Source organism: Wasmannia auropunctata, unplaced genomic scaffold (assembly GCF_000956235.1).
Source record: "Wasmannia auropunctata unplaced genomic scaffold, wasmannia.A_1.0 LD336078.1, whole genome shotgun sequence".
NCBI classification, from domain to species: domain Eukaryota; kingdom Metazoa; phylum Arthropoda; class Insecta; order Hymenoptera; family Formicidae; genus Wasmannia; species Wasmannia auropunctata.
Genome location: NW_012026812.1, coordinates 5816773 through 5827368, shown reverse-complemented (window position 1 = coordinate 5827368; position 10596 = coordinate 5816773). Strand labels below are relative to the sequence as shown.

Sequence of the window (10596 nt, the reverse complement as noted above, 5' to 3'; positions counted from 1 at the left end):
TATATATATATATATATATATATATATATAATATATATATAGGTATATATATATATATTGTTCTGCTAACTTTATCTTCCTTTAGCAGAACATCATTTTTTTTTAAATCTAATAGAGCAACAAATTATTTTCTTTGGCAACTTTTTAGCAACAAATAAGTAACAAATAATTTTACTAGTTAAATTTGATTCTGTTCATTTTGTTCTACTAACTTATAAGACGTTGTCGAGCTTGGCTTTCTCCAACTGAAAATTCATTAGCGTGTTATTCACAGAACGATAATCGACTAAAATATCCTCTCATGGGTCGTGCCAGCCTGTTTCTCGCGAAAGCGTGGACGTTCAAGCGTGCGCGAATCGATTGGAAGGGGCAAAAATTGGGCCGCTCTGGCAGCCCAGATTGGAGCTCATTACAAGTTAACGAGGGAATTACTGGTCGACTGGACGTTAATAGGGTAATTATAGTCTGAAATCAGTAATAATTTCGACTTACAGGAAGCAGATTCTTTGATTCACTTCGATTTATAAAGTTTGTTGAATATTTTCTTTGAATAACTAACGAACTTCATAAATCGAAGAAGCATAGTATATAGGAGTGCGTATTTCGAAAAAAAAAACAGAAGGAAAATATGAGAAAACATCCGCAGCTTGGACGTTTCTTCTTTCAACGGACATCGCATTAATCATCCTGACAATGTCTCTTTTTTCTTGTTTTCCTCCATTCCATTCGTCTTCTTCTGTATTTTCGCGTAAGTCGCACGATTGTTATCACGATGAATCGATCTCTTTATAGAGACATCAAACTCCGAGTTCCCCTCTTAAAAGCGGAACGATTCGTGAACTAAGTTCTAACTCATTTTCCTACTTTGTTACGGACTGCTGTTTACCCCTTCAGTGCGTTGTCTTCGTTATCGGCCTCTGTCCTGATAGACGACAATCTACTTCCTGCAATGAGGAGTCACGGTTCTTTGACGCCACATCCGTACGTTGGAAAATGTATACGGAAAGAACGGTTTTGCTGAAACTCTAAAACTTCTAAAAATTTAGCTAGCTACAGATTATCTGAAAATAATTTTGTTAGATCATCATAATTATGTAGAACACTCTGTGTTGCTAGATTAGACAAAATTTTTTGTAGTGCCCATCACGTTTGAGTAACCTAATATAATTATTTTGATACTTCAACAAAATGATTTTTAAATGTGTCTAGCTAAATTTTTTGATACTTTAAACAGAATTTATCTAAATTTTTTAATAACTAAAACCGTTCTTTTCGTGTACAATTATTACCACTTTGAAATACCTGAATTATCATTTTGATAGAGCATGATTATAGATTTTAAATAATTTTCTTCGATTCTGCTCTATATTTGTACTACTTTTAATTACATGCAGTTTTTGCTTGTTTTTATTCGAAATATAATCTAAATTTTTTTGTCTTTGTTAATTCTATTTGACTTTGCCTATTACATTGTGTATTGTATAACTTTATCTACACTTTCGTTCTGCATTTATAATAATTTTATAACGTACTATTTCTTGTTACATACATTCTGTATTCAGCTAGACTATCTAGAGAACTAGGCAATAAACGTCAGTTCACCGTCTTTTGTTATTTCATGTTTGAATCCACACACGGAAAGAAACAATTTTGCTGAAGTATCTGAAAATGTAACCCCGTTGTTCTATTTTATTTGATTCAAATGTAGTTTGTTTTCTCATATTAATATTTTATTTTAAAATTTTTTTCTCTAAAAACTTTTTACTTTTTATTTTTTAGAGATTTTTATTTCAATCAATATTTTTTAGAGATTTTTATTTCAATCAATATTGACCCAAACGATAGTAATCGTGTAATAAATTCGAACAGCAAAGTTTAGCAGGCACAGATCTGAAAACTATTTTATTGCTCATCAAAATCACAACGAGCAATGTTATAAGAAAATTTTGACATTCTAGTAAAGCTTGAGCATCCTACATAATTATTTTCTGTGTCTAGCTAAATTGTTAGATCCTTCAACGAAACTGTTTTTCATGCAGGCGGCGATAACGACTTGTATTGTCTTAAAGAAAGTCGCAAAAGCATTAAAAACAATGCTGCACACTAGAAACATTTCTACTTTTTTTAACAAACGTGAGAAAAATTCATGTAAATGTCATGTCAGAGAGAGACCGTATATGAACGCAGTGTTGTAATCTACCATCTAACCATCGTCATCGCGCCATCGCGGGTGAAATCTTAGGCAATAGTCGCCATCGTTATGGAACCCGTGAGATTTCCCGCGAACGGAATCGGCAAATGCGTCGTTTATGGTTATGCAATGCCTTCGCGCGACTGGCGAGGCCAACCTCGCAAGGACGTACGTGCGTCCGTTCACCGTTCGCCGTTCGAATACCCGTCGCCGGCAGACCGAACCCGCCGAACGGGATTAAAATCCGCTAGGGCACCCCTCGTCGTGCTTTCCGAAAAGAAAAGTTGCCGACACGCATACTCATTGGCATTTGGCATGCAGCCGCTACCTGACTATCACAGAGCGAATTCCATGCGGCCGGGACCCATTTTCTAAGCGCAACATCGAGAGTCACATCTCCACGTGTGCAGGCGATGATTGTAGCGTCGTCTCTCGTTGAATGCCGTTTGGCCTGTTAGAGTCCTCGTGACTTTCGTCCAATCGCTGTGACGACACATCGCTTCCACTGCCACATAAATATCCATAACTTGGATATTATCTATATCCATATATATGTATATCGATACACAATATGCTTCTTGAAATTTCTTTATCGCTTTATCACCAATAAATATTTTTTATCACTGTGCATATTCTTCACAATCCGTCAGAAATCATTCAGAAATTCTTGATCACTGCACTCGTTACTGATCATCCATCATTTGGAAATTCTTTCACTATTGATCTTCGATATTTCTCCAGTATCACCGTGAGAGGTACGTTTGGAGAACAAGTGGCTGCTCAATTTTTTTTCCACACAATTACACACATAAATATCCGACACGTGACGAGATGTCATGCACAGGGGATAGAGATCGATTTTTTAAAGATTTATCGACTGCTTCACGGAAACTCGCTCCGAAATGCATCATGTGCGCGCGCACTTTTTTCCAACCGTTGCTGCTTGTGCACGCCGTTGTGCTGCGCTCCGGATCAGAATCTGCCGGCGCGAAGCTGTCTCGAAGGAGCCGCTTTTCACGGCGTGACGAGATTGTCCCACGGCCCGACGACGTGCGGCACTTTCACAACGATTTTCTCTCACCACAATTGTCTTTTTTCGCGACCTTGGCTCGCAAAAATCGTTACGACGCGCCACGATCTCGCGCTGCTGCTCGCGTCGCTCGCATGAGCTGTGACTCTGTGAACTGTAAACGCCAGCGATGCGGCATTACTGGCGGGGTACACATGCCAGCGCGACCCCCCGATCCGTTCCGTGGCGAGCACAAACAGCTGCCGCGTCTGGGGCCCCCCTCTCCGGCGACCGGTGGCCACGTTGCGTAGCTCCGGAGCCGAAGAGAGAGATTGCCCAGTCTTTCGGCACCGACAATTGCTTCGCACGAGCCAACAGTTGTCCGCCTTGTCCGCAGATTAAGCCAAACGGATAATTTATTGTAGAAAAACAGATAAACTGGCTTCTTCTTAATAAGTCGGTCGGGAAAATTGAAAATTTAATATTTTTCTTAATTCTGATGGTTGCTCATTTTAATTCAATTATTAAGCCGTGTTTTAATTCAGTTATTAAGCTATAAGGAGTCAACCACTATGGAAATCAGTGTACATTTTTTTAGGAAATACATATTACCAATATTGCGGCAATACAATACTAGCAATACGCTATCAATACATAGCAATACCTCGAACAATACCTAGCAATACATTAGAATACTTGGCAATATTGTGCAATAGCTAGGTGGCAGTAAGTACATGAGGTAATAGATAGCAATATTACTGACAATACGAAAGCAATACAATAGCAATACTAGCAATAAAGTGTGTTGTATTGCCAATCACTGGCAATCACTGTACATTTTTTTGTAGTGGTTGACTCCTCGTTAAACTATTATTTAAAACAATTATAAAACAGCTATCAAAGCTGAGAACCTGTTAACGTTAGTTAACTATCGTTAATAACTTTAATAATTTTCCCTCGTTTAATAACGTTGAACTGTATAATTATTAATTAGTCGCACTTTAAAGTGCAAATTAGTAATTTTCGAGTTTCTTTCGTTTAACTTTACCTTATTTATTATGAAAGAAAATAAAAATAGATTACGCGGCACGTGAGAATAACGCGGATTTTGGCAAAGCACATGCGGTAATTTTCCCGTTCTAATTTTATTCGTATTACCTCAATGCTTGTCCAAGTTGACGTCAACGTTTAATTAGAGCGATGAAATTATGTCTAATACGCACTGAGTGTTCTGCCTCGTTAAATTTCTTTGGCACGGTTTATTAGTACGATATTGTATAACGAGCATTTTGAAAAGCTTTTAAAAACATATGTAATATTGCTTTACACAGTTGGAAAATAATATATTTTATGTCCCAAACGATACATCCAAATTATAGTGTCTGAGTAGGTACGTTAAAAATTAAAAGTAAAGATTAATATAGTATGTTAACAAATACGTACATTCATTTTTTATTCACCCTCTAAAAATATTGGTGTGAAATATTTCATCATATTCATTTGTGGTTAAATTAATTCGATGTGAATTTTAATACCAAAATATTGAAAATTTGTACATTAATAAAAGCGGTGTCAAATTAAAATGCAATATTTGCTTTCACAATATGTAGTGTAATAGCGCATCACGTGACTATAAACAACCCTGATCACCACAGCGTTTGAAGTTACATTAATTCGAATCTTTTATCCATTTTTGCGCCAACATCATTATCAAGTGGAAATTTCTATGGAAAAAAAGAATACAGGAAAGTGTGTGAGTCCTCGGTTTTTTTCGTTAAATTATTTATAACGGTAATATTTCTAATAACCACTGTGTTCGATAGTCAACTTAACGAAAAAAGTTAATCGTGCAGCTCGACAATAATTATTAAGATTTACATCGTTTTCTGTGTGGAAAGTCACATAGCAACAATGTAGAGATGTGCGAATAGTTCGAATTCGAATCTGCAAGATTCGAAATCGAATAGTTCGAGAATTTCGAATCAACAATAGCTCGATTTCGAATCGATCGCCTAATGTAACGTTAATCTGGGAAAATTTGATTCAGATTCGATTCGTATTCGAATTAAAGAGATTCGATTCGATTTGATTTGAAGTGAAAATTTCAGATTCGATTCGATTCGATTTTGAACATGTTATAAAAATTCGATTCGATTCGATTCGCACGCAAAGGCTTGATTCGCACACCTTTACAACAATGTGAATTTTTCATACTAATTAGATAGCGTTGTTTTCACACCAACATGATGAAATTATATAGACACCATGCGGGTATTAAAATTCATTGATGTCAAAATTTTTTAGAGTGCATTTATCTTAAAGAATTTGAAACTACATTATTTTTATGTTACTTACTCTCTCATAAATTATTTTAATTAAGAAATGTAAAATATTAATTTAAAAATAAAATATTCAAATAACATAATCACATTTTATGTTAAATTTACACTTGGTTTGTAAAAAATTTAACAAGTATGTTACAATTTTTCTATTTAAACCTTTAAAAGCATTTAAATAGACTGTTTTTAACACAAGTACAAATATTTTTTATTGTGTATATATGTAAATAATAAATAAATTTGGATATATCACTTTCGCATCAAGATTTACATAACAACTGTGTTTACGTTCGATGTATCGAATGGTCGAATGAAATGTATCTTTGACATATATCTGCACTGATAATTACATTAATTATCAATAATCATAGCAATTATCATTAAATAATGTGTTTGCCTGCGTTTATCATTGAACAACGATCCGCCGCTATTTGCCGCGTGCTAACACATTCATGCACAGCGAAAATTTCGGGATTGTTACGGCAAATCGAGCACGCTGAATACTCATCACGGTTCGAACACGGGATCATACATACACACACACCCACACACACGCACGCACGCACACACATGCATACACATACGCGTGCGCGCATCCCTTTTCCACGTTTGAACCTGTCTGCGTAATTAAACAGCCGATTAGACAACGTCTCCGCGCCCGTGCCCGCTTCAATCGAAAATATCTCGTGCGCGATCTGAGGTTAAACGATAAAATTATATCAACGCATGGACGTCGCGCTGGATGGCAGAAATTCCTCGGCAATTTTTGACAAAATGTCAAAGATACGTCGCCCTTTTGTTACGCATAAAAATGTCATTAGCGCGCGCGAGGCTCCATTAAATTTCGTTCCGCGAAACCTCTTTTTACTTTTTCCTCCCTTTTTTCTACCATTAGGTCCAATAACGTGTACGGCATTTTTATTAGCCATATACGAATAAGAGACTTGACTATTTGCATTTCCATGCGAGACCAGACCGGTCGAAAGCATTCCACGCCCCGCTGGTCTCTCAGTCAGGATATAGCTGTAGCGCGCGAAAAGGCGATTTGACGGAAATCGCTGCGATTACTTCAGCGAAAAGGTTGCGCTGTTCATCGCGTAGTGTGAAGTCACCGGAAATCTGATCTACTGGAGCAGATCTCGTTATATAGCTATTCGAGAGGTAGTTTAAGCTAAGAACGTGCCGGACGTTTTCCTTTGAATTTTTGCTTTCTCTCTTCAATCTAGCAAAAAAACTACCCACTTGAGTTTGGAATTAAAATATTAAAATAGCTGCAGGGGAACATTTTTTCTACATAGAGGAGATCCAGATTATTACACTTTTTTAAATTATTTCTCGTAGCCAATCTATAAATCGAATAGAGATTCAACAAAAGCTGTATATCTATATTACGCTACTGACCATTAAAATTGCAACAGTGGAAGAAACGCGTCATATTGAACTTTGTAGGATGGAAGAATATAAAAATGAACTATATCCGAGGAATTAACCATTATGGAAATCAGTGTACATTTTTTTAGGAATATATTGCTAGTATTGCGGTAATACTAGCAATACCTCAAGCAATACCTAGCAATACATTAGCAATACTTGGCAATACTGTGCAATAAGTGGCAGTACATAAGATAATAGATGGCAGTACATGAGATAATAGATGGCAATATTACTGACAATACAAAAAAGCAATACAATAGCAATACTAGCAATAAAGTGTGTTGTATTGCCATAATTGACAATCACTGTACATTTTTTTAGTAGTGGCTGACCCCTGACTATATCTTAATATCTTAACTTTAACAATTAAAAATATACTGAGAGAAACAAAATGATCGCAATTATCATTCTTCAACGTAATTTATGTCATTTTCGGTGCCAACTATATATTTTTTAGTAGAACTATTATATAAATATAATTATTAATATTAAAACAGTAATAATTATAAAACTGGAAATTTCAAGCATAATTATTTACCATACAATTGTAGTCACAAATACTAAAAAAATTTTCATCTCAGTGTACCAAATGTATTTCTAAATCTTATATACATATACATACATATGTATCATATGTATCACATAAATAATTTTTTTTAAACATATAAATATTATTAATATTATTTTGATATCTCGTGTCTTTCTTACAATTAGTGTCGCAATTTTAAATTTTAATTTTACCAGCAGTATATACAAATATATTTTTTAAATGTAAAGTTGTAATTTATTTATTTCACTTGATAAAAGTATCAGAAAGCGACTTGTAATAATCTATCCCATATATGGCTTGTTACAATTACTGTGACAGTTCTAAGTTGTCTTAAATAATATATAAATCTTTCAAAAATATGTACTTACATATACATATATATGAATATGATAGACGTAAATCAATATTTTAATCTTTCATTATTTGACCAAAATAAATGCAATAAAAAAATATTAATTTACTGCAAAAAAGATTGAAGGGATAAATTCTTATTTTTTCATACATCTAAAAATATGAAATATAATAAATATAAATGTAAACAACAGCTATAATAGCTGTAACAATTTATCCCATCACAACTAACCATCCTTTGCCATATTTTTAACATTACTTGGAAAAAAAATCTTTTAAAAAATCAATATAACGGTACTCTGATAGAAATTTGTACAGTTTGATTGAATACAGTTAATTATTATTTAGTACTATTTTTTCCTTTTATAAAACAAAAATGCGTAGTCATTTAGCAAAATTAATTAAAACAGTTTTACTATGCAATATGTCAATTATTTACAAGAAATGTTATATTAATATTTTAAAAATTGTCCATTTTTTTAATCATTTAAGTTATGCAATGCTCATATATAAATATTGTAATATGTCTTTCGCTGAATATAATTATTTTGATGTGTATAAAGTTAAAAATGTGTGAAAGTTGTGAACGCGTACAAAAATATAAAGCAAAGAAGAAAAAGCTTGAAAAATTTAAACAGTTTACAACATGTTATTCTGTCACAAAAATTTCAAGAGAGATTAAAAGTAACAAATATCAAAAATTAAAAGTGACATATGAGCAAGAGATACACAGAAATGAAATATACATAAATAACAAAGAATTTTCTATTATACATATTTTATTTATTTTACTTACGTTACTATAATATTAATGTTATATAAGATTTATTTCAAATGTGATATCTACAAGCCTTTTACAGTTGCTTTATATTCAGGCACACATTAAACAAAAAAGCTTGAAGAATATGTGTATAAATTTGCAAAAAATTAAATAAACTTGGCAACAAATTAACTTGAAGAAACACATTTATCAATGTGAAGATAAAAACTTTGTAAAATATTATGGTATAATAATATAAACATAATATGAGTACAATGTATTTAGTATTATAACAAGAAATAAAAATGTATAAAATAAATAAATATGTGTAATTATAATTTCGTTTTATATATTATAACAAATTTAAACTTTATTTAAATTTTAATATATGAAATTTTTATGATTTTATTAGGGCCTAGAATGAAAAGCACAGACAATAAGAATAAGAAATAACATAGACAATAGATTTTAACTATCAAAAACTGTATGTTAGCGGTACAGCGGTTTCTGATTGATTGAAATCTATTGCATATGCCTTATTCTCTGTTGTTATTGCCTGTGCTTTTCATTATGTCTACATCCTTATTCATGTATGTAATTTAAATTATACAGATTTTTTTTATCTATTTATTGTTCTTTTATTGCTTAATAACTGAATTCAGATTTTGTATTTTTTACTATGCATATAGTAATTGCGGGAAAAGCATTATATCTTGATTGGTACTCTGAATAGTTTTCGTATTCTATTAATAGACAAAAGTATAATTGCCCAATAACCAATCAAAAACTATTTTATTAGATACTTTTATTAAATTTCTATCAAGTAAAACTTACATGTACAAGGTAAAATACATGTAAAAATAAAAAATTTTTTAAGTATTACAAACTGCATATATTCAAAATGTAATTATCCTCTTATCACAAAATAATCTATTAATAATAATCGCAAACGTAGATCTTGACTTTTTTGTCGATCTCTGCACATTCTACATGAGTCCATTGCTTGTATGTCATACATTGTATTCAAAATCCACTAGACATTGAAAAAAAGTGTTTTCAATTAGAATTTAATGTTGTTAGTTTAAAATAATAATTAAAATAACAGAAAATTTATCTTCCAATTCGCAAAGGTTGTCGGTGTTTATATATTATTACTATGGCTTCCGTATTCACACTTTTAGTGCTTACAACGCTCACGGAATCATTTTATCCTTATTATTTATCAAATGTTAAACAAAGACAAATCATGCATGCTTACAGCGCGTGAGCATTAAAACGGAACGCAGCCAATAAGAGTATATTTGCATAATAATTGAGTATATTTGCATAATATAGACGATCATACATATTGTTCGGAAAAGTCCCGTATCTAACAAATCAATAATGATCTTGGGAATTAATGAAATTAGGATGCTAAATATTATGTTTACGAACATTGACATGTAGAATAAGATATCCAATCTCAATGTAGATTAGAACCCTTATGAATGAAGGGAAAAAACGTAAGAAATAAGAAAATAATGTGCCTGCTTATTTAATTCGATAAATTTTTGAAGTAAATAAAAAATTAATGTAAATTCCGCAGCACACAGGAATGTTGTGAAGACAAATGCAGCTTTTCACAGCAGATTGCACTACTAGTAGAAATATATACCAACCGTCGTAGAAATTGAAAGGGTAGTTATATATGCTTATAATACTCAATTCTGTCCTATAAATTTAGAAATATTACAGTTAATATATTTTATTCTATTTTTTTAGTATAGAAAATTGATAAATATCAACATTAAATAATCAAGAGCAAATAAGCCAAGAGCTGGGTATTGGTAGCAAAGAACAATATATATTTCGAAAAGGATCCAAACGGCTTACATTAAGCCATTCTCAGTAGATCATTACAATTTAAATATTTAGTATAAAATCACAAGTTTTTAAAACATATTTACGAAGATTTTTCTTATA

At 32.5% G+C, this 10596-nt stretch overlaps 1 protein-coding gene across 7 annotated transcripts in view; it reads right to left on the bottom strand.

Annotated features, from left to right (window-relative positions):
• LOC105449062 (ankyrin repeat and fibronectin type-III domain-containing protein 1) overlaps positions 1 to 10596 on the bottom strand; it is a 72978-nt gene that overhangs the window by 29210 nt on the left and 33172 nt on the right. For 4 of the 7 annotated variants that reach the window (XR_974306.1, XM_011688053.1, XM_011688054.1 and 1 more), the window contains exon 1: positions 2520 to 3397. The exons of the other annotated variants lie outside the window; for them this stretch is intronic. The gene's annotated coding sequence lies outside the window, so the exon portion shown is untranslated. Of the gene's footprint in view, positions 1 to 2519; positions 3398 to 10596 lie in introns of those variants that run through there. 7 annotated transcript variants of the gene reach the window in all.